This window comes from Lactuca serriola, chromosome 5 (assembly GCF_051521515.1).
Source record: "Lactuca serriola cultivar US96UC23 chromosome 5, Lser_US96UC23_V15, whole genome shotgun sequence".
Taxonomy (NCBI): Eukaryota; Viridiplantae; Streptophyta; class Magnoliopsida; order Asterales; family Asteraceae; genus Lactuca; species Lactuca serriola.
Genome location: NC_136412.1, coordinates 343,783,429 through 343,810,511, shown reverse-complemented (window position 1 = coordinate 343,810,511; position 27,083 = coordinate 343,783,429). Strand labels below are relative to the sequence as shown.

The window sequence follows — 27,083 nt, the reverse complement described above, 5'->3', positions numbered from 1 at the left end:
GCAAAAGCCTCCAACGTACCGGCAGAAATGGGAAACGAATGAACATGTGTTTTCCAACATAACATATTTCCTTAAACTATGTTAATCATTACCTTAATATATACAAAAACATAGTTTTTTTCGTTTTTTTTTATAATTTTTATAAGCTATTTTTATCAAAAAATGATTTTAAATATACCAAAATTCATGATTTTTTATTCTCTACAAATAGACATCCATATTGATATAGTTTTAAGATAAAATAAAAAATTTATTTTTTTTATATTTTCAGCTATCGTTATTCATAAATGAATAACAATGCATCAGGTTTTATTACAGTACATTCGTTATTCACGTATAAATAAAAAATATGATTTTTTTTTACAATTTAAGTATCATTCATATATGAATATAGCATATAATAAACATAGTATATTCATATTATAATATTGGATGATGAATTCACTTGTGAATATTAACATAGTATATTCACTTGTGAATATTAGATAATATATTCACTTATGAGTATTAAATTATATTTCATATTTAAATATTACATGGTATATCACATGTGAATATTACAGAGTATATTCACTTATGAATATTAGATGATATATTCACTTATGAATATTACACAGTATATTCACATATGAATATTACAAGGTATATTCATTTATGAATATTGAAGGTATTTTGACAAATATATATAATTTTTATATGTTATTCACATATGAATAATATACAAACTTGCATATTTGTTTTGTGTTTTTAATAATCATATACTGATTCAGGTGAGAAAACATATACATATGTGAATATAACGTGGTAATTTAGTTTATGCATTTCATCAAACAGTTGGAGTGCAAACAAGTTAACTATTTTAAAAATGTTAAAAACATCAAGTTAAGAATTCCAAATCATCATATACTTCCGATTTCGACTTCAGATGCGACATCCTATCTCTGATCGATTTCTCAATTTGATTTTGATTTCCGAAAATCTGATTAGGAACCTGTGATTACCGATTCTAAGTCCCTCAATGTCGACTTTGACTGCGAGTTCATAACTCCGATTCCAATTTCATGAACAGCGAAGAAATTTTGGTTTAGTTGAAGAAATCTGGATGATTATTGAAGGTTGGAGGAAAATTTTTGATAATGAACGCACAGTTATCGAATTCTCTATAGTTACGTATTTGAGATTGAAGGTTATTACGATATTTACAAGTTTGTCATCGTGTCTTTTATGCTTAGATTAAATGAGTGGCTGAGAATGATTCCCCCATTCTCAACCTTTTTTATTTTCTCAATTGAACCCACCTCTCTCTCTCTCTCTATATATATATATATATATATATATATATATATATATATATATATATATATAGGGAAGAGTTATATGGAAAATGAATGATTAGGGCAACACATATTTGAACCAATGAAAACATGACAACACATCACTTCCACAATAACTTCCACAATACATTACTTGTGAAGAAAGAAATGGACACATGTCATTTGATTATTGGTTCCGGTAGATGTTGCCCTAGTTATTTGTTTTCCATAGAACTCATTCCTATATATATATATATATATATATATATATATATATATATATTGTTGGGTTTTGAGCAATCTAACACTTCCTAAGTGTGCATGCAACCCTAATAAACCTTGGATCTATGTTTGTCTAAATACATGCAAAATAATAATTTTCCAAGGTTCATAACCTATCTAACATGGCATGGGGAACATTTCAACATAAAAGAGTTAGAAGAGATTACATACCTTTTTGATGAGTTTGGTTCTTAAGGAGTTTGAGGGCCAAGCACCAATAGTGTGAATGCCTCAAATGGAATCACAAAACACCACAAACTCTTGGAAAACTTTGAGAGAGAATACACACTTGTATTTTCCGCCACACACAAGCACACACACACTAGTTCACCAGTTTCCCTTAAGGGCCATTTCATGCAACATAAGCATGCTTATATAGTGTACATGATTAGGGTGAAACCCTAATAACCCATGACTTTTCCTTTCCAAGGATCCATGGGTTAAAAGCTCCATGGATCATCCATGGACTTCCATCAAAGCCTAGCCCATTAACAAATGAGTGTTAGCCCACACTATATAATACCAATAGCCCACAATCTAATTAGTCTTCCTTTTAATCTCTAAATTAATTCATAATTAATTTAAGACTAAGACTAATTAAATAACATGACTTCATATTAATATATTATAACTTGTAATATATTAACAAACATATGTGTATAACTCTCATAAAATTATTCATAATAGTTCGGGTGAGATGCAACCCAAATGGACCATGCCGGGTCGGGTCAAGTATATACCAAATAAGTTATGGACTTAGACACCTTATCCAACATATATATCAAATAACCCTTCCCTATATATATATATATATATATATATATATATATATATATATATATATAGGGAAGGGTTATTTGGAAAACAAAAAAACCCTAAAAATCATAAAAATGCATAAAAAAATACCAAGACATCACAACACTTTTTTTTTGAATTTTTGTATCAAAAAACCGCAGCATTTTTTACAATTTCGGTGGAAAAAAAATAAAAAATCAATTTTTTTTGTAAAAAAAAATCAAATTTTTTATTCAGCGATTTTGACCTAAAAGTTGTGATTTTTTGATAAAAAAGTTTTGTGATCTCTAAGTATTTTTTTTATGAATTTTAATGATTTTTAGGGTTTTTTGTTTTCCATAGAACCTAAACCTATATATATATATATATATATATATATATATATATATATATATATATATATATATATATATGAAAATGCCAGTCTTACCGTTAGTAGGGCTCATTCACGAAGTTGGTCTATAGAGGGTGTTAAAGAAGCGGTTTGTAAAACGACTGCCACTGTGTGTCCACTCTTACCCACCGCACCCTTAACTAGTGGAGGGTCGTTAGCCGAACGGGTAGGATAAGACATTAAGCTCTTATTAAAAGTATATTGAATTATAAAGTAATTAAAGCCGTTTATAAATTCTCAAATCTTAGTTACTTTAGGAAAATGTGAATTTGATGCTATCTCATGAAATTGCACATTGCACCTTATTGGTCGGTTAGTGGAGCGTGTGTGGTTAACCGGCACACTAATATGGACTAATGAATGATGGCGATGGGCTTCTCATAAATTATCATAGATCAATAGAGCGTGTGTGGTTAACCGGCACGTTGATTTGGTGATAAATGACAATGAGAGTACCAAACTAATTTGCATGGTTATTCACACCTTGTTTGTGATCCTCGGTATACCAGTCACAAAATTGAAGGGCATAATCGAGATTAAAAATGTCATTGAAAAGTTCGGTGAATCTCAAAAGATATAGGAATTTCATTTAAAACCTAATTTGTTTAAAATTTTGTTTTCATGGTGGAATTGGTAAATCGTCATTTACCTACCTTCAAATAATTTTCAACTGGATTACGACATCCCTCTTCCAAGTTGTGAATTATTGTGTTGGGTCCTAGCCTTAATATTTCATTTGGGTATTATATTAAGGATTAAATCAACTAACTTGAATTTCTCCCCCTTTTTTGTAGATGTCTAGTTCTGACAACTATGGTCTTCCTTATCCTTTTGGTAAAAGCTTTCCTCATGAAGATGATCTTCCACATGTCGATCAAAGTGAAAGATCGATCCCTTCTTCGTGCATTGGTGGAAGCATAAATCATACTTCTCGTCCTCCACCTCCCCCAGTGATTCTTCCTGATGCACGTTTTCGTCAACTTGAAAAGTTTAAGGTTACTTAAGCCCTATTGGCATGCAAACATAAAGATGGAAACTCTGTATGTGCACATGTTCTAAACATAAAGTCACACGTTGAAAGACTAAGAATGTTGGGTGTCGTTTTCCCGAGGAAGCTGGCTGTTGACTTGGTTCTTCAATCACTTCCTGAGTCGTATAGTCAGTTCGTTAGGGACTACTATATGACAGACCACAACATGACCCTTGTTGATCTTACATATTTGCTAATTGTTGCTGAATCAACAATGATTTGGCGCACTGGTAAAGAAAAATTGATTGGAAGATCTACCTCCAAAATTTCCGTGGACGTAGGCGATGACAATGATAATCCTGAAATGATTTCTTCTCCTAAGGGAGAGAAATCAGCCATGGTCGAAAAGTTTGATCATAAGAGAAATGTAAATTCTGAAATAGTCCCATGTGTCATTCCCAAAGAGTGCATATGTTTCTATCGCCAAGAGAAGGGGCATTGGATGCGAAGCTGCCGTATCTACCTGAAAGATCGCAAGGATAGTAAAGTCAAATTATATGACTCTACTTCAGGTATATCCACTATCTAACTCTATTAAGTTCCTATTTATAGGTTCTTAATACATGATGTGATAAGATTGCATTTTGATATTTTGTAGGATCGAAGAAAAGGAAAGAAGCTTAAAAGAAGAGTAAGTTGAGGTCTGATCGTGAAGAGATGGATTTCGGTCACATGGTTCGATGATCAGATTTTTGAGCTGCTACTTAGGAGTTATGATAAATTGCTTTGTAATATTTAGTAACATAGTTTTCATTTGTACTTGCATTGTAAGGACAATCTTTCCGCACGTTATCAATAAAATGAATTGTTTGTTTTATTTATGTTTCCTTGCAATGACATTTATGAAAATTGGTGTTTATATTTCTTTTGTTAGCAATGTTGAAAATGGATTTGATTCTTAGTTATATCATTTGTGGTAGTGTCATAATTTACCAATTAAGGAAAGATTCTCGTCACCCAAGTTTCAATTGGACAAAACATGGAATCATGCGGTGTGAATTGTGCGATGAATGAGAATCTTGATCTTTGGGAAATTAAGACTAACTCCTTGTTCATATATATATATATATATATATATATATATATATATATATGTGAGTCAAGTGAAAGACTAAAGGATCTAGTACACATTGATGTGGACTGGACAGATCCGCCACGAAGGATGATAAAGTTTGTTAGTTATGATTTACTGCTGGTACAGTGAATATGGTTATACTTAGAAGATTAAGTATAATTTTGATACTTTGAAAAGTTTCAAAGTATAGCATAATGATTAAGAAGAATCAATTAGGCAGAAAGATAAAAGTATCTCCAATATGAAAGGAAAGGAGAGTACTTTAGTATCGAGTTTTATGACCATCCTAATGATTATGGAACCATGTCATATTTAATCCTCTAAAGAAATCTTTTTAAAATTGATCCAACTAAGAAGAGGAATCAATTCTTGAAAGGGTTTATATCAAAAAGGATGAGTCATACTTCATTCCGAAATCAAGTCTTAGAGTCGTACTTTGGGTACTCCAAGTTGCACCTTGAGTGACATGTTTTAAGTAGGTTTATAACGCCTCATGAAATGTGGAGTAGTGGTGTTTTCTTACTCTTGCAAATTTGAAATTGGTAGTTGTGACCAACTAAGACCAATTAAATGAATTGTTTTCTTGATAAGAACTCACACTAACTCTTGAATATTTGTTTGTCAAGAAATGTTTCTTGACGGAGAATCTTATATGTCAAGAGGTTAGTGGGAGTCTAGATGTTCTTGGATAGTTTCAGGAACTAATCAAGAATAAACCTTGTAGTTATCACTAGCACACGACCTGAGGTTGATAACCTATCGTGTTGACATATTCTTGTTTCTATGTCCATTCCAGTAAAGTTGGCTATGCGTGTGATTTCTATGAGTTCTCAATTGATTACATAAGGCAAAGCACCTAATTGGTGAAAGTGCATTAATCTATATGGGTGAGCTGCTCAATAACTTGGAAGCACTGGTAGGCCCTTGTGCTACTAGATGACAAGAAATTAAGATTAAAGAGGTTCAGTCCATATGAGTTTGTCATGAACCTTGTCTTGTGATAGTGGTTGGAAATGAAAATTTCATATGGATAGGAACACATACACCATAAAATCTAGGTGACAAGAGGTTTCTCTCTGCTTCATGAAAAATGATTGTGAGGAAACGCTTTCGCCAGTAGATTTTAGTTAGCAGTTGTGATAGTTGCGTTCTCAAATTCGAGTATGATTACGACATCTCTCTTCATAGTTCTAATTGTGAGAAATGGCAAATAGTTTGAACATTCAGGTGTTACTGCAATAAGTTCTTAAAAGGTTTAGACACACACATAAGCTATCTAATGAAAGGCGTGTGACCTTGAGAAGTCTAGATAAAGACTTATCGAAGCACCACTTATCAGAAATCTGAACTTTGGTAAGAAAGCCAATACGTATTGATTTCTAGAAGTTCAATTGATTTCTGGGTACATGTCAAAGCTAGTGGGAGCATAATTGTTATGCTCACAAAGGTATAATTGTTATGCTAGTGGGAGCATAATTATTATACTGAGTGTTGCAAGTAGACAATATTGGTTGTAGGAAACAAAGGTTACAAATTTGCAAAGTTGTAAGGTTTGCAAGTTCTTTCACTATAGAAATATTTAAGGGAGAATATACTAATACTTCATTTCGAATCTAAAAGTTTAGATTGAAACTTTAATAAAACTTAGTCATGGTCATATATGAATATCATGTTGAAATGTTTCAACATAGGAAATTCCATATATGGGAATATTTTAGCAAGAGATTGGTTAAGTATCATGTCTTTATGTAAGACATTATGAATCGTATCCCATATGCTTCGGGTATAGGATCGATTGCTTATGCTATAATATTTTCCTGTTCTGACTTTTCCAAATGCCTAATATGACTAAAGTTGTTAAACAACTTTCAAAGGACAATCTAAGGTTTACCAAATATTGGTAGCTTATAGACACTTGGAAGTATAGTAATGGATGGACCATATTGACATAATTATGAATAGATAGAATTCTATTAACAATGGATTGTCATATGGAAATTGTGGAAATGTTTTCATAAAGGGAATTGGATGTCAAGAATCTATGTGTAAGTTAGAAACTTTCATACAAGAAGGATGTTCAAGGAATGTACCTTGAATGTGAGACTTAATCTCCAGTGGGATGTTTTGTAATATCATTGGCAAAAGTCTCTATGAATTTGGTGCCTTTACATTACAAAAGGAACATTGCATGTAGGTTTAGATCTAACAAGATTCTAGTAGTGGCAAGAATTTGGTATTCTTACACTTGTGATAAGGATTGGGAATTGTGAAATGAGCATCATTGGATATGTGTTCAATTGATCTATTTCACAAAGGGAGTACCATAGATAAACATAGTGTGCATGCTTGAAGCATGGGATGACTATTGTTTTAATTCAAGTATGAGTTGATTAGTCGAAACATTATACAATGAGTAAGGTCTAATTAATATGGTAATTAAATAGTAAGTGTTCTATTTATATTCAAAAGGTTGAGACCATATTGAATTAGGTTATTCTTGTGTTTCACTTTGCATGTTTTACTTCCTAAATAACTAGGTTATTCAAACATCCATAGTCGTTCATACATTGGAAGTAAGTAGTGAATTAAGACTGTCATGAATTCGTCTCTAGATTGTCTAAGTGCTTAGACGTAGCACAAGTTTGCTACAGTGTTCCTGAGTACTCATGAAATAGGATTTGAGTATTAGATTAAACCCACGCTCATTTGAATCACTTCATGGATTTTATCACGAGTGATTGTGAGATGATAATATCTTATATTCTTGAAACGGAGAAATATAGTTGTTGTTTACGAGTCAGGTGCGCATTGATAATACGTAAACGCATTAGTAACTTGATGTTATAAAAAGTATTGTTGTGTGTGATTTGATGAGTAAATAGTATAATCATATGAGTCGAAATTTATCCATTCCTTTTACCCTAAATGGGATAAAAGCGATATTTGTGGGCCCCTCGATGATTTAGTGATGACACCCTAAGCGCTTGGCCAAGCCGACTAAGTTGATGTGTTCAATTGTAGTCTGAGCCAATCGTCGTAAATCGGAAGTCGGGAAATAAAACTTTGACAGAGAGAATGATTACAATACATTTCTCATGTACATACGATATCTTGTAAAACGGAGGAATATTTGATCCCTTATCTAAAGGACGCGTTTCTGATAAGATCAGAGTTCGACATCGGCTTTTGAAAGCTACGATTGCTAATCAGAATTTGAAGTCATACTTGCAATAATAGTTATTAGACTTATCCAAGTGGGAGACTGTTGGATTAGGTGTCTAAGCCCATAACTATATCTGGTATATACTTGATTTGATTATGAGCATGATCCTTTTTGTTTGCCTTCACTTATGCAATTTAATGGGATGACTATTGGAGAGAGAGAGTAGGATTTATTATATAAATAATAAACTGATACTCAGAATGATTTTATTAATATATTATAAGATTAATATATTATTTGGAAATCATATTATTATTAATAGTAACTTATCAGAAATTAATTTGATTTTTTATTTTGGCATCAAAGGAACTAATTAATAATGGAGGGGTTGTTTTGCAAATCATTGATAGTTGTAAAACTGGGCCTAGGGACTTCTTGATGGTAGTGGATGAAATTTATAGCTTGGGCTTATAAGATTTCGTCCAAGGCATCTTATAGAGGTCCATAGGTTGTTGTGGGCTTAAGTTAGGAACTAAGGTTTCCTTATTCAAGTCCAGCTTCAAGACAAAGCAACCTAGCCTTATATAAACCCTTTAAACCCTAAAGAAATCGTCCCTAAGATTCTAGGAGTTGCCCTAGCCGATTTTACACCTCTCTTCAAGTCATTCTTTGAATTGGGTGTTTGTGACTCCATTAGAGGTGCAACACTTGGTGCACTAAGCTTTCAAGAGTCAATGATTGTTCTTGTTATTACAATATAACAAGTGAGGTAATCTTCCAACCCTTTTATATATATGAATTTCGAAATTATGTATGCTAGATCTAGGGTTTTGCTTTGGATGGTTATTTTGCATGTATAACTTGAGAAAAACTTAGATCCAAAGCATTAGGGTTGCATGTGCACCGTAGGAATGTTGTAATGCTCAAAACCTACCAGGTCTAATTCTACCTAGTGAAGGCTACGAGCCAAATCATAGACTGACAACGCTCTCACAACTACTCGTTGACATGGTGAAAGCTATAGGCCTCCTTGAAGTCTTACGACACCTCCGCACTGCCTATCATCCTAGTGAATGCTACGGCTTCCCTATAGTCTTACAACACTTCCACAAATTCCATGGTCCCAACCCATGGTCTTTCCCACTACCCACAAGTATACGTAACCACAAATCATTACGAGCTGAAACCCCATCCTGCTAAAACCTAATCAGGTGTTCGGGGCATGCTTCGAACCCCAAGACTTTATCAGACAAGAATAGCTAGAGTGGTACGAACACAACCCTCAACCTAAGACTAAACATAAACCCAAAATGCGCCATTATTGATGCTTGACGTCCTCGGACGAGATATCCTGAATCCCAACCGGTGCCTCTCTGATTACAACTGCCCAACGAACCTTATTCATTGAATACATTTTTTGGACCATTTCACGATCAGAACTAACTATTCCCTTTCCATTGGCTTTCCATTCTATGTTGACTCTCATTGGGAATATTTCCATTAATCCCTAGTGATTCTCTCCCACTTGGAATCATCTATGCCCTACTAACCACAAGATCAATGGATTTCCAACCCATCTCGCAACCTTAATACTCAAATTTGTCGACAACCTAAGCTTAAAAGAACTAACATTCCATGACTAGCCAATCCTAGCAAACACACACCTTCCAAAATTAGATGAATATACCTTGAAATCTCAACGAAATCAATATTCCCAAGAACAAAATCTCAATTATTGAAACGAGTATCCAACCAATTCAACGACCTATATCAATAAACAACCCAACCATATACCTTCTCATCTCAAAGCATTATCTCTATCGCAAGTAACTAAACAACTCCCTTATAATCACAACTTATAAACAAAACTCCCTGAACTGAATATTGTTGTTTCAACATCCTAATTCGCAATTCAAATGTTTGCTACTCCATTTTTACCGAAAGATTGACGTGCTCGAAGCCTCAATAACTGGTACAACTCGAACGCCTTCGAACAATCCCAATAGTTGAACAAGTCCACACAAAAGTGTACCAACCACACCAAGAAGTTGATGAATCACAACAAATCCTATCCCAATAGCAATAGCAATCGATTCAACGAGCTAACCAACCTTAGAAATGACATTTAGCCTGAGCAACACAAGCACCTATGAACTCCATCTGTGTTGTCTCTATTTGGATGACCAGATACAAAAAGATCATTTTTTGGAAGTTTCTGATACGTGTACCACATGCATGTCCATGAAAACATGAATCTGACAGCGACTCACTCCATACCCGCGCTCTGACCAATCGTTTACCTCTCAACCTTGAAAGATTTTGATGATCTCGAACTCCAAACTATGATGAACTTACATCACACTCTTCGTCGACCCATTGCATTGACCCCATTAGAACCAATTCAGTTGATGATCCTCCAAGAAGAACACTCATATTACATCTACCTATGCTCACACCATTGTTTCCATGTCACCTCCCGAACTGACGCCTACAATCGGATCCACCGACTACTCTTCTAACAAGACTCTCGGTATGTAAATTGTCATAGAACGATTCTTTAATAATAATTACCAGGCAATCATAAAGAACTATAATCCCTATATGTGATATCTAAAACTTTCTAATATTCCAACTTCAAACCCGACGAAAGCGATCTATACACCATCTGTTTTACAAGGCACTCCGAGGGTTGAATCTTGGATCCATTGAAATCTAACGACGTCCCAATAAAAGCTTTAACTTAGCAACCATAAACATGTCCAAATTAGATAAAATAAAGGTCAACATACATACCAATACCACCTGTTGAACAATAGGTGTTGGGGTTGACACTCCTTCTGGGCCCATGCAGGACAATCGGGTTTGAGATGACCCGATTTGTGGCAATGAAAACACATCTGCTCCTTTTTTTCAGTCGCACACAACATGCCCCTTCTCTCCATATTTGTAACGTTTGAACTTGAGGCAACCAAACCTGTGGGCTTCTCCACATTTGCTACAAATGCTGAAGTCCCCTCAACTTCCAATACCCAATCTAGCCACATCGACCTCCTTACTCATCACCAAAAGTGCTAAATCATGTGCTCGTTTCCTCTTCCCTTTTCGTATTCCCTCTTCAGGATCTCCATCCGTAGTCGTCTCAGTACCTTCTGTCACAGTCCGAGTGACTGCATTCCGCTTCTAAATCTTGACAAGCAACTTGTCAAGGATTCGACCAATGATACCAGCCAACTCTTCTAGAAAAATATGTGAAACCTCAACAACAATCCAATCATGGAATTGATCCCCTAGGAGGCATGATGCATAACTCACCTTCGATCTCTCGAAGCAAGAACTTCAAATAGGGTCCTCCTCTTCGAAAAACTTTGGGTCTCCACAATCCTTGAACCCTTGATGAGAGAGAGTTCGAGCCCCCAACTAACCTACTGCAATCTTGGCCCTGAAAGCCCCAAGATGCTCATCCAAGAGCTCCATGATCCCTTCCTTGATGGTACCAAATATCACATGAGTCGCATCCACAATACCGCGAATGATCTCTGACATAACAAAATCATGTATCCTCTCATCAATCGGCTTAGTACCAAAGCCTAAACCTGAGCCAGAACCTCCTCCATAAGTGCTCATCACCATACTGTAAAGCAACCACACAAATAATCAGAACATTCCCAATAAATCCTCATCCTACAAGCTTCCTAGATTCTCCATGAGTTTCCTCGAGTTAAGTAGGGATCTTGTGCTTTCAGTAGTACTATCCCAATACTACCTTCCATACCTATCCATACTTTCCTAAAAATTATCCCGAATCCTCTAATTCACCTTCTCATCTGGTACTCCAAGTACTCGCTAAACAACACATCCAAACCCATTAAAACATTTCCTAGGCTCTCATAGGTTCCTCACCCTGCCATTAGCTACTAAAGAACTCTCACTAATGTCAGCTAGCCACTTCATGAATACAATCACATGCAGCAAAGCTTCGATAATCCTTCGACTAAAAGACTCAACCCTACAACGATTAGAATCAAACGAGATCTGCGTAATAGGGGCAAACTAATCACTCTAAGATTATTTAACCTTTGCAACATGTGACTTAACATATTCAGTTGATAGTTAACTCACATCATTAAGGGTCCTACAAAGCACAAAGCAAGCAACATTCATGCAGTAATATTCAAAGTCACAAAACAATCTAAGGACATCCCAAACTCACTTGCTACTAACATGCGAGGAACTTCCGCTAATAGTGTTGGTTGCCTTATGCATGAAAATGATACACAATATAAGATCAAATAGACTGTCGAATAAATGACTCAACCCTAGAAACAAGAAATAAGGCTAAATCAGTCATTCTAGGGCTATATAATCAAAACCGTATACATGTTTTAAAGCATACACTTAGCTATCACTTCCACCAATATAGATTCCAACTCTAACATAGCATCTAATTATTCCTAGACTAAAAGGCATCACAATAGGTCCAATCTATCATGAAATTCCTGAAGGTCCTTAGCCTTATCCTAGCATGCAAACATTCCATATCATATAACATATTAACATGTACGGGTATTCTAGGAATCACATACTCGAGCTTGAATGATTACACACATCAAACCCCTTCTTCTTTTTTATAAAAATATTTTTAGAAAACTTATTTTCTTTCAAAGATATTACCAATTTCTCAGTTTGAGTTCAGATACACCCGAGAGTGTGACCGATCCCTCAAACCAAGGCTCTGATACCAACTTGTAACGTCCCAATAATTCATAATAAAATTTTCATTTTTAAAAAATTAAACCACACAAACAGGTTTTCCCAAAATCGGTCAAAGTGAATATATTATTTAAACATCAGAGTATAAATCACAGATAACCAATGCGGGAAACTGTGGAGGATGTTATGCAGTCATGTTGGGCCCTTCCCTTTCGTATCAGAAATACCTAGAACCATAAACATAAAACCGTATGCACAAAGCTTAGCGAGTTACCCAAAAACCACATACAATCACACATATATAAATATAACATCACGTGTCTGTGTCGGGTCCGTATCAACCCCCATAATGACTCCGAGCCCAAATTGGTTTTATGCATATAACATACAATCATGCTAGTAATAGTCACATAGACAGTCAAGCACACACAGACATATCAGCAAGTGTCAGAAAGGCATCTATCATCCTATAATCATAGTCCAGTGGGCCAGTATTGGTGCCTTAGACCCATGAGTACAGTGAAGAGACTCACCTGAAGCACAACGCCGACTAAAACCCAACTCAATGTCGCGCTGACCACAACTAATAGCTCTCACCACCAAAAGATGGGTGCTAAACACCTCTTATCAATCCACAGAAGGATAACCCTAAGTCTATTGATGTGTGTAAAATGCACTTGTTTTATTCCTACTTTTTATTGATAAATTTAACACACAAAGGCAGTGAACCTGTCTTTTAGTGGTATAGTTGGATAAATAGGGTGTCGATCTCAGGGAACGGGAAAATTAAACTAATAGCTAATTTAAACTAAGCAAATAATGAAAGTAAAAAAGTTTTTTTTCTCTAGTTTTGCAAGACTAGAAACTTAAACACACCATAAAAACACTTAATTAACTAAGTAACTAAAGCAAACAACTAATTCACCAAATTTGATAAAGATGTTTCTATTTAGGTTCAACCAATTCACTCCTATGGTTATTTTGAATTTATGATAGATTAATTGTTATTGGCTACCAACTATAGTGGTTAGGTTCATGTTCATTACTCCTAACCCTTAGACAATCAATTAATTCAAGCGGTGATCCAGTGTTTAAACTAATTAATTCCCTAGATTAATGATTTGGATTAAATAAGATTTGTAGTGGTTAATCAAATTAGTGGTTCAATTAACCTCTTGTTTGTTGGTTTCTCAAACAAGCTCACACATTAATCTACCCATTACCTTGTTAATCTTAGTTTCATATTCATTATTCCTAAGCATATGATTAAGTGTTCACATAGACATATGAGGTTAACAACTAAGAGATGTTCATGCAGCTTAATTGTCTTCCAGTTAACAGAAAATAGTTGTGATTAATGCATAAGGTTCTTTAACAAACTTAATTTAATAAATCACCAATAAACAATCAATCAAAAGCTATGAATTAAACCATAGGAGTTCCTTGGTATTCCCCAAACAGAAACAAAAACGTATTTAGCTCATAGTTGCAGTAAAAACAAACACAAAAATAGGTTTAACTAAGCTAATCATACTCAATTCCTAAAGCTAAGTGGAATGATTAACCTAGTTGCCTTGATTCTTCAAGAGATTGAAGATTAGAGTTCCTCAGCGCCTTCAAGGGTTCTCCAATCGCAGATGAATCTCCAAAAAACGCCAGAAAAGTAGTCCCATCGGATAAAGGCTCGGTTTTTATAGCTATCTCAAAACAGGGTGTACTCGGCGAGTAGCAGACCCAACTCGCCGAGTAGGTTCTTAGTTATCCGTCTCAAATCAGGAGTTGTGACTTATCTTCTGCAATATTCTAATGAACTCGCCGAGTAGGAAAGCTTTTGTCCCTCAATCTTCATTCTTTGGTCTCTAATTGCTTCCCGTTGTTCCCTTTCACTCCCAATCATGTCTTTTGGACTGAAAACAAAATTTAAACAGTATTAAGTATCTTTTGTCCATATTATTCACATAATTAGTTAAAAATGAATAAAAATGTATGCTAAATAATTAACTAATTATGCACATATCATCTACCATCTAAAAATAGAAACATGACCATAGTCAACCCATGTCAAAAGTCAATGGTCAAAGTCAACGACCAATGTTGACTTTAGTCAGCCACCATGGCGTAGCCTGCCTTGGCCACGCTGTGGCCCTCATGCGATAAAACTGATGGAAGATTCCCAATCGTCACACTATGACAACCTATGGTCACAACGTGGGAGCCGAGATTCCAACAACTTAATGTATTAAGCTATTTTCTTCGATTCCAAGAGCTCCAAAGCTCACATCTGGTCCATAGTATGGTCTAAATGGATAAAGTTTCCAACTTTATCAACTAAGACACCTAAAGAGATCAAGATCTCAAACCCTAAGTCCATGTAAAGCCAAAACCAACAATGTCTTAAACATTAAGTCCTTAATCTAAAATAGCTCTTAATCCAATCACTCCGAAAGCGTTTATAATATCATATCTATCATAAAGGTGAAAGATTATAGACATGCATACCCAAAAACATGTCTAGAATCCATTTTAGGTCATAGTAAGCTAAGAATGCCCAAAACTCACGCAATGATGAGAACTTCCAACCAAAGTCTAGATCTACTACATATGTTGCTATTGGGACCTAGGAGAGTCATAAAGTTGCCAACTTTATGAGTTCCTTCCCTCGACACTTTATTAAACATGAAGAACATTGGACAATTTTCAAGATCTAACCACAAAAGCCATAAAGTTAGAGCCTTTGACACTTACAAAGGTCCAGAAGCTATGAGGTATGTTGATGGTGTTGCTTCCTTGCAATATCCCATAACTGAGCACCTTCTTCTCATTCTTCCCTTATTCTCCAAGATAACAAATGCTCAAAAAAGGCCACAAACACCAATGGAATGGAGGTTAGGGTTTCTCTGAGATATAATAATGTTGGAGGTTGAAGATGAACCCTAGGAATGGCTTAGAGAGGTTTAAATATGAAGCAAACCCTACAAGAATCATGGGATTGGACTAGAATAGCTGCCACACTATGGCAACCCTTGGTCACGCCATGGAGGTTCAATAAAACACATGATCCTCCAAACATTTGCCATGTCGTGGGCATCCTTGCCCAAGTCGTGCCATAGAACTTCCTCCAAAACTTCATTTTTTTTGTCCTTGATAAAAGTAAGCTTAACCCATCTGGAGCACAAGTGTTACACTAGAAAGTAGATGTGTAATACCCAAAAAATTGATGCCAATATAAAACTTTTTCAAAACATTTTTAAAACCAATCATCATTAAAAAGTTGTTTTCAAAATATATAACATCAGTGTTTTCCCAGAAACATAAACAAATCATGAGGGGCTGTACGATCATGCCTTCGCCTTGTCGCGGTCCCCCAATGTACCTCAAACAATAAACTAAAACTGTAAGCCCGAAAACTTAGTAAGCTCCCCCAAAATACCCATACCCGTAACAACACACATATAATCACAAACAACATACTATGGGTCCAATTAACCATCGGGTTGGAATACCCCACGCCTTCAACCATCTGGTTAGAGTGCCAATCATACTATGGGTCCAATCATCCTCGGGATGGAATACCCCAGGACCACAACCAACAGGTTGGAATGCCCACATACTATGAGTCCAATCATCCTCGGGATGGAATACTCACGATCCACTACCAACAGGTTGGAATGCCCAGGTCTATTGGCTTTCGCACAAAGCAAATAAGCCTCAACCGCCAACCAAACATTTGCACATATAACAGATAATCATATAATAGTGTATAGACATAACTGATCTAACAGATCATACCATACACCACATAATATTATCCTACCCTTTAGGATACCGAACTAACAGGTCATACCACATGTCACATAATATCATCCTACCCCATAGGATACCGATCTAACCGATCATACTAGCATAACACAACCAATAACAATTTAAAGGTTCATCCTTGGTGCCTTAGACCCTTGAGTATAGTGAGGATAAATCACCTCACAATGTCACACTGAAAATGATAGGCTCAACTCTCGAATCACCAACATGAACTCCACCACCTATAGTTACCATAAAACCCTTTTTCCCATAAATCTCCAAATTACCAAAAAAACCCCAGAGGTCAACTGGTCAACCCTTGGCCAAAGTCAAAGTCAACAGTCAAGGTCAACAGTCCATGTTAACCCAACTCGTCGAGTGCAGATCACCGAATCGTCGAGTTCTTCCTGAACTCGATAAGTCATGAAATCCTAGGTTGGCTCGTCGAGTTCCCTTATAACTCGTCGAGTTCATATGTGTCCAAAGGTTGAGAGAAACCCTAGCCGACTCGCCGAGTCTTCGACTGACTCGCCGAGTCTAAGGCAATCTTCAACGGACTTGCTGAGTTGTTCATCAACTCGTCGAGTTCATGACCATCCTCATATGACTCGCCTAGTCGACCTTGCGACTCGCCGAGTCCCTTCAATCCCTCAACCATACAGATGCTTTTTAAGCCATGCCAAGGCTCCATATTGTAGATCCAACTTCCTAAGGCATGTTTATCAAATAAAGTTGCAAACTTTACGTGCATGAAAGGCTCTAAAGGCTCTAAATGACAAATCTAAGATTATATTGGAGTTTTACACTCAAGGAGGCTTCATGCAGGACCAAACTCTAAACTTTATGAACCTAGAACCCAAAAAGGGTCGAGATATTTTTAGTTGCAACTTCAGATCTAGCTCATACATCGCAATATCATCATAACCAAGCCAAAAATACCCTAAACTCCACCCAAATGAGATCTAGAAAGAAATGAGGTAAAGGTGACGACTTGATACCTTCAAATGATGCTAACTGAGGTAGATTTATGATCCCCACAAGTTCCTTGCTTCTAGCCACTTGTTTCTCCAAGCTTTCCTCACTAAGAGTCACCTTCCAAAACTTATAACACACAAAATGAAGCACACACACAAATTAGGATTGGTTTGGTTCTCAAAAGACTGCAAGGGGGTAAAGGGAGGCTGTTGATCCTTTAAATAGGGTGCAAAATCCCAGGATTTAGGGTTTCATCTGCCAGCTCCTAATCGTTGAGTCCCTTCTTAGACTCGGCGAGTAGGTCATTAAAACGCGTGGACTAACCCGCTGCTACTCGACGAGTAGGGCAACCAACTCGTCGAGTAGCCCATGAAACCAACAAACTTTATATTAAATCAATACCTGAAAAATCGGGGCGTTACAAGATGAAGGTTGATCTCTTTAGTTTCCAAGCTCCAAAACCAAGTCTTTGAAGAATAACACACTCAAAAGCCACAAAACACCATAAAAAAGGATGAGAGGAGAGAGGAGGAGCTTAATATAGGTTTGATTAAAAGATATGTTCTTGATCTAGTGGATGTAACATCCCAAAAACCATGATAAAAGTTTTTCATTTTGAAAAGACATTTTCATAAAATCCATAAAGTAAGCAATCATTGTTTCAAAACAAACCCATAAAAATCAGAGTATCTATATTATATCTCAGAACATAAATCAACATAAGGATGTGTACAATCATGCCTTTGCCTTGCACCGGTAATTTGAAGTACCTGAAACATTTAAATCCATAACTGTAAGCCAAAGCTTAGTGAGTTCCCCCAAAATACCCCACAAATAAATACACATACAATGCATGCACACATGAGTCTATAGTCGGCTTGGACTGCTTCGCAAGACCTGTAGGATGCTTGGACTGCTCTATGATCCTACAATCTACTTGTAACATTCCAAAAAATTATAGTAAAAGTTTTCGTTTTCAAAACCATTTAATAATCCATAAATCATACAAAACATTGTTTGCAAAATCCATAATCATTAATCAGAGTATCCCAAAATCATCTATCAATAAAATATCCAAAGATGATGTGCACAATCACGCCTTCGCCCTGCCCTAATTATCTGATGTATCTGAAACCATGAAATCAAACTATAAGCCAAAACTTAGTGAGTTCGCCTAAAATACCCCACACAATCAAACATATACAAACATGCATGTTGGGTCCACCGTCATCTGTCTGGATTACCCCTGGGTCCACAATCATCGAAATGCATTACCCCTAAGGCCACAACATAAGTCTGGATTGCCCTCCCAACCCTTAACTTATGACTGGATTTCTCTCACACCCACATCGTAAGTCTGGATTGCCCTACCGACCCTTAACTTCTAACTGGATTGCTCTCGGGTTTTTTTGCTTCTGCACAAAGCAATATCGCCGCAACCCACCTATACTATGTCGACATATGCAACAGATAAACCTAAACATATAACCAGAAAGTACAAGTAATCATATAGATCTACAAGTCTAACAACTCACTACAACATAGCAACATCCTATATACAAGGGTCCATATAACCAGAAAGTACAAGTAATCATACAGATCTAGCGGGCCGACATTGGTGCCTTCAACCCATGAGTGCAGTGAGGAAAAACTCACCTCAAAGTCTAGAAAATAGTTGAAGTGCTCGTTGATCCAAATATCGGGTCTACTGGTGTAACGCCCGGGTTTCAGGGCTAAGCATTTTTGTCAATGTAATAGTCTAGGTCAACTCTTGTAACTCTTTTTGAAATAATAAAGATGAAATATTTGAGTATTATGTGAATTATATGTGTTTATTATTTAATTATAAATGTATAATTAATAAAGAATAAAAATGAGCGTCAAAATTAAAGTGTGAGATAATCCCGATATCTCTACATAAAGTTGTAGAATATGTCTCAAGGTTTCCGTGCATATAAGGAACACTGAAATCCGAGTTATAACGAAGAAGTTATGACCCGTCGAAGTTTCACGACAGAACCGGCACGATACCGGGAAGCGTGAATAGTGAATTTATGATAGAGCGAGATTTAGCCTTAGTGATCTAAACGAAAGTCGTAGAATATGTTAAACTAAGAACATCGATAAAAAGAACGCCCAAATCTGACTTCGTATGAGGAAGTTAGGATTTTTCTAAGATTTAGCATAGCAGTGCACAACCCGAAATCTGAATTTTAGATCGGTCGATTTTTAGCCGACGGGATCTAAATGAAAGTTGTAGTACTCGTAAATACCAACGCGTGGATATAAAGAACGTTGATAATAGAGCTCGTATGCGAAAGATATGGACGAAGCTTAGTCCCTACTTTTCGAGCGCGGCGAATTCGATACAGTTTTGTAAATCCGAGATAGAATGAGAATTAGCTAACGAGGTCTAAATGAAAGTTGAAGATCTCATTAATAGGAACTCAACGGTAAAAAGACAGACAAAAACGGAGCTCGTATGCGAAAGTTATGGACGAAGCTTAGTCTCTACTTTTCGAGCGCGGCGAATTCGATACAGTTTTGTAAATCCGAGATAGAATGAGAATTAGCCAACGAGGTCTAAATGAAAGTTGAAGATATCATTAATAGGAACTCAACGGTAAAAAGACAGACAAAAACGGAGCTCGTATGCAAAAGTTACGGACGAAGCTTAGAGACTACTTTACTATAAAACTCCTATAAATACAAGGGTGAACTCCTCATATTTTCTTCACACCATAAGCCTCTCTTTCTCTCTCTAACTTCTCTCTAGCCTCCCTAAGCCCCTCCCAAGTCTAGGTAACCTCCCTATCACGAGAAGAAAGCCCCGGAGCGCCCGACGGCTCCGAGAAGAAAAACTTTCGGCTCGGAAACGCTGCTCCAGCGAAGCCCGGTTTTTAATAAAAACCCATTGTAAGTGAGTTACGCCTATACTATATTTAATATAGCTCTTATTTAATTATAGTAACATTATTAGGACCTTAAAATAATTATTTGGGCTATTATTATGAGTTATATTGAGTGTTATTTAACGCCTATATAATAGTAATAATAGCTAGACTATTAATTAGTCGCGATTAACGTTAAAACTAAACTCTAGTGGTATTAATACAAGGTTTTGGTCAAGGAAAAATTGTTTTAAGAAGTAACGAAGAGCTGTCCGAGTGCCGAGTCACCACCTTACCAGGTGAGTGCATAGTTACTTTCAACTTACACATAGATATGAAGTATTTTATATAAATTACGTGCTATGTGTGCATATTATCTGAATACTTGCTATCTATGCTGGATGAACGTTATTATACATGTTTTCAATGATTTAAACTGTATATGTATTTTATATCTACGAAAATGTTTGGGTAAAACATGGGTAGATGTAATAGGTGATGTGTGATAAAATGATGAGAGGCCTCGATGTTGATGTTGTTGATTCTGTCATCTAGCGGAGTATGGATGACGACCACGGACTCTTCTAGACAGTCCAGTGGAACACTAGCAGGCTCGCAACCTGTAGGTGTTTGTGAACGATGTGTTCACTGGTGTACTCCATCCCCCACATGGTTGCCTTAGGACATTTATTGCCGAGGAATCCCCTTAGCAGTAGTGTCCGTCTCGATGATGATCCTTAGGCTAGGTCCCTTATGATAGGTGTTTAGGGACGTAAAGGGAGGATAACGGGAACGGGTAATCGGGTTATTGTTGATTGATGAAATTAATAAACTTATTTATTGTGGGTTGAAAACCCTATGTGCTCACCAGGCTCCCAAGCCTGACCCACTCAGTTTTATGTATTATAGGTAGTGGCACATGAGTATAGGTGTGATGCTTTGGACGAGGGATTACGGATATAGGCCTGTAGATATGAAATAATGTAGTAAGGCTTATATTGTATTGTTTATGCTTTTGATCTGTACGAACATGACATCCCGAGTCTTTTAATGAAATACATTTCTATGGAAATGCTTTAGATAAATCTTTATCATATTTTTGTTTTGGGACAAATTCTGCAACACTTTCATTTAAAATGTAACTCTGATTTTTAAACAAAGCATAAACAAACCGGTCTTTTCTGGCCGTGATTTTGGGGATGTCACAACTGGTCACTTGTACAACAAACAGGGACGAAGCCTCAATCTACAACTTAACATACCCCAAATGACCTAAAGTCAAACTTAGTCAAAGTCAATGGTCAATAGTTAAAGTCAACATCCAGCCCGAGTACAGCCAATGTACCAGCTCTACGCCCAACGTAGATCCCAAGATGGAAATTACGGGTGGAAATGAGGCTACGCGCTACGTAGCCAGAATTATGCCCCGTGTAATAGGTTGTTGTCAAACTTATCCAATTAAGTGCTTAATACAGAAAGTTAACCATCAAATTCTCAGATCTGGTTCCTAATTAGGATGGTCTAAAAAACCAAGATGTAGTCTTTAAGTCTCAAAGGGACCAAAATGCATCTTTCTCAACTTAATCCATTAAGTCCAAGTCTCCAACATTCAGATATGAATCAATATAAAGTTTAGATGGATAAAGTTTCCAACTTTATCCATAACAAGGTCACAAACTTTCAAGATCTAAATTTTATGCAGTAAAATAACCAAAGAGTGACAAAATGGCCAATAACAAGATCTAAGAAATCAATGAGCAAGATATAAGCTTTTTACTCACAATGGTCTAGAAATAAAGCAACCTTGTTAGATCTATACTTGAATCCTTCTTGCATGTACTTTAGAAACACATTGTTCTTCAAGATTCAACCTTCCAATGGAGAAATAAGCTCATAAAAGATGCCAAGGCTCAAAACAAGCAAGAGGAGGCTAGGGTTTCTCAAGGAGAGAGGGTTTCTCATAAGTTAGAGCCCTTATATAAGGGCTTAAAATCGAAGAATTAGGGTTTTGATCTACCGCAATTACGACCTTTGTAACCTAAGTTACGCCATGCGTATCCCATTAGAAGCGCGATCCACATTCAACAAGTTACGCCATGCGTAGCAACTATGCCCTGCATAACTTTCCTACGTCATGTGTAGGACAAAAGCACCAACTTCCAACTCAACTTCAAACGACCATAACTTCTTCGTTTCAACTCTGTTTTCGGCGTTCTTTATATGCACCGAAAGGCATTGAAGAGCCCCAAAATCTTATATAGTTACTTTGGAGTAAAAACATATCAAACTAAAATCCTTAATTCATGTAAGAAACCCAAGATATCACCTTTCCAATTTTACCCTTTGCTTCAAGGCACAAATCGAGGGCTTTATTACTTAATCTAACGTTACCAACATCCGAAAAGGGCTAAAACCCTATTCATTTGAAGCCCAACACCACCACTTGATCAAATTTCCACCCGATGTCTCGAAATTAAAACATTACTAAAACCAGGTGTTACATTAATGGACTGCCTCGTAAGGCCTACGTTAGCCAGACCGGTCCCTTGGGCCTATAGTCTGACTGGACCGTCTCGCAAGACCTATAGTACACCTGGACCACAATCGCCTTAACCCAACCACAATATGTCGACATATGCAAATAGATAAACAATAACCAACAAAGAACATGTAATCATAACAGATCTACCAATCCAACATATTAGTACAACATACCAACATCCTACACACAAGGATACATACTGCAATACAAAGTATAGTGAGAAAACTTACCTCACATTCTAGCTGATAACACAATAACTTTCATGAATCCAAGAAATGGCACTATGAGTCACTTATATAATAAATAGGGGCCAATCCTCAATCCATACCCCCAAATTCCTCAAGTTGACCAAAAGTCAGTTTGATCAAAAAGTCAAAGGTCAACGATCAAAAGTCCATCAGTCGGTCATCATGTCGTGGCCAAGCATTTTCCATGTCATGATGACCTCATGAAAAAAACAGGTGCGAAGACCACCTATCGCCACGTCGTGGGACTTATCCTCCACGTCGTAGAAACTGTTCTGTCCCGCTTAATGCATTAAGCTCTTAATCCTTCAAGCAACTTACTCATACTCTCAATTAAGCTCTTAATCCTTCAAACTCTCAATCCTTCTTGGTATCTTGTTTTCCCTTTTTCTTTTGGGTCAACTTTAGGATCTTGAACCGACTCTTGAACGAGTTCTTTAACGGGTCCTTCATCGGAATAATCTGTTTGCTCATCGAGTAGGCAGCATGGTTGGGATTAAAAACTAATTTAGGGTTGAGGTTGGGAAACGAATTGAGTTTCTTGAACCGACTCAAATGGATCAAGATCGAAATTTAGACGAGGTATTGGTTAGGATTGGAAATTAGTTTGGGGATGTTTTGGTAAAATGACATGAGTTGAGATTGGAATTAAGAAGAGTACGAATTGAATGAATATATTTGTGGAGCCATAGTAGGATAATAGTAACTAGCGAGTGAATGAACGAGTTGATCAATTGAAAGTCGATAACATGTTGGTGATGAAAGATTTAACGATGTAAGGTTTGGTGATTGAGGATTTGGAAGTGAAAAGTTTAATGATGAAATGTTTGAAGATTTTTTTTGTTTCTTCTTGGGGTTTTATTTAGTTAGGTGAACACATTTTTGTTTAGTGAATTGAAAATTTTTGTGAGAGAAAGAATAATATTTTGTGTGTGTCAAATGTTGAATGTAGTGTTAATTTATAATGCTGGATAAAATTTTTTAATTTTAATGTTTTAAGATAAATATCGGATTTTTTATAAAGAAGATATTTTTTTTTGAATTTGGTCAAAACAAAAATAGGATCCGGTCAAAAGTCAAAGGACCAATCAGAGCCAAGACAATTTTCTCTCTCTCTCTCTTGATGAGCACCATGAGGCGGTGTTCATCTTCCGTAGCGAGCGTTCTTAGCGCTCGACTCCCTCGAGACTTAAGATTTATGATCTTAAAAATCAGAGCTACATAATGATTTCACAAAAAATATATACGATTAAATAAATTACAATGTATAATTGTATATCTTTGTATAATCTGATTTAAATTAAATATTTTTACGTTCAGTTTTTTCCAGAATGCTAAAAACCCATTGGACAGAAAAAAGAAAAGTTACTGGTTCGCTTATAAAAAGCTATTTATGTCCCCTTCTGCTGTTCTGCATTAACGTCCCACGCACCAAGTTACTCCACCGGAAACAATGGCGTTTCTCAACCGAAATTCGTCGCTCTGTTTTCTCGTGCTAACTTTCGCATATCTGGTGTTGCTAACCTCTCCGGTGCATTCTCTCAGCTGTTCATCACAGAAGTTCACCAACAAGAAGCTCTACACCAAGTGCACCGATCTACCAACCCTCGGTGCATCGCTCCACTGGACTCACATCCCAAAAAACTCCTCCCTCTCAATCGCATTCGTCGCGCCTCCTGCTAAACCAGAGGGATGGATCGCGTGGGCTATTAACCCGACACAAACCGGCATGGCCGGTTCTCAAGCACTCGTCGCGTTCAAGGACTCGAACGGCTCGATGACAGTGAAGACATACAACATCAGCTCGTATTCCTCCCTTGTTGAAGGCAAGATCTCGCTTGAAGTTCCAGAGTCCAGCGCGGAGTACAGCGACAAATCGATGAAGATCTTCGCAACGGTGAAGTTGCCTAAGACGATGACGGAGGTGAATCATGTCTGGCAGGTCGGTGGTTCGGTTGAGGAGGGAATGCCGGTGAAACATGAATTTCAGCCGGCGAATTTGAAGGCGATGGGGAAACTGCAACTGCAATTGACGGAGAATGCACAGAGTAATGGTACTGCTACAACCCCCGTCGGCAGTCCTAGCATTGCTCCGACCACATCCATAACTCCATCCCCAAGCCCAAGGACTAACTCAGGTTCTCGCAATACCATATCGTACGCATTCTTTATGCTTATGATTAGGGTTTTGATCTTGAATTAGGATATAAACATAGACATTATGTTCATTTCCATGTTTTTTTTTCAGTCGTTTTCATCATATGATCGTGTTTACATAATATATATTACAATTTAGTTCTGTTATAATCATCTGATCCTTATTTGTTGTAGCGATTTATCTTTACTGATCTCTGTTATTCAACTTGTTGGTTCGTGATGCTTTATATAAAATAAGATCTTAAATTACATCCTCATAAATCATCATATAGAACGTAAACAACATTGAATTGAATAATGAATATAGTTGAGTATCATTGTATGAATGCATTTTAGGATTTTTCCTGATAAATTTCGATGTTGAAACTGCAAGGGTGTTTGGATCTAATAACAGATTATTTTTCCAATAAATCATGACATTTATAAAAAATATCTGATTATTTTAATTACAAAATCCTTAAAATATACGGGACATTGATTACTTAACCATTTATGTTTTTAACAAAAATAAAAAAAGTTTTTAAATGACCGTTTTGTCCTAAACTAGAGTTATTTCCAACTTGTTATTGACCAACCGTACTTAAACAAAAACATTTAATGTTTATTAAAAAAAAACTCTCTAATAATATCCGGGATATTTATATCAAAATGTCTAATATCAGATTTTTTTTTTTTTTTTTTTTTTAAATTTTAAAACGTCTTTTAAAACAAAATAAATGTTGGCCTTTTAAAACAAAATATTGGTTATTTTTTAGTAGTAACAAATCTAATCAATTAAATATTAGTTGACTTAAAAGTTGTTTGATTGGACGAGATTTTTTATTTTTTTATGAGCATAATGTCTTAGACATGCATGATTAAAGAATTTAAGTGCCATTAGTTTAATGTCATTATGTAATTGAATGTGTTAAAGGGACAGACTAATAAGCATGAGATATGGAAATGATATTAATTGTTAATCTTTAGAACAAATCGAATCTTGTAACAGAAATAAGTTATAAGTTATATAATAGATTTAACAATGTCAATAAGTAAATTACAATTATGATTCAAATTAATATAATTACTTTTAAATAAATTAACATATGCCTCTACGTTTTTTCAAAATCTTATTTATTTAAGAAAGGTTGAAAATGTTTCATTCTCTTAAGTCTCAACATCATATTTTCATGATGTATTGTGGTCAACGACGTATATGGGTCCCCCCCCCCCCCCCAAATACCCACCCACACCTGAAACCGACGTTAGTTTTCACATTTCACAAGCACTTTACTGAATCACACATTCTTTGTTTTGTTCCCAATTTTCATCATAAATTATTCATAATTCATAAGTCTGTAGCATATCAAGAAACTTGAAATCCCTTTTTATTTTTAAACACTCATATAGGAGTATTAAAAGGACACTAGAAAGAAGTTAGGTTAAAAACCAATTACAAAGTATTAAGTGGTTGTTGAAGTCAACAAAACCCAATTACTAATGTATTTTCTATTTTTATTACTATACCACAAAAAAAAAAAAAAAAAAAAAAAAAAAAAAAAAAAACTTTCTAATACAATAAAAAATACCCTCTTTTCTCAATGCCTTATATGCAAAAAGCATGTTATTTCTATATTTCCAAATAAACTAAATCGTATTACCTCCAATAGCATCCACCAATATTTTCTTTTTAGCAAATCAACTTTAACATGTTAATCCATGAGTAAAAATCTT

At 36.0% G+C, this 27,083-nt stretch overlaps 1 pseudogene; it reads left to right on the top strand.

Annotated features, from left to right (window-relative positions):
* Positions 1–24,611: 24,611 nt before the first annotated feature.
* Positions 24,612–25,523, top strand: LOC145055442 (cytochrome b561 and DOMON domain-containing protein At3g25290 pseudogene; annotated as a pseudogene).
* Positions 25,524–27,083: the final 1,560 nt, after the last annotated feature.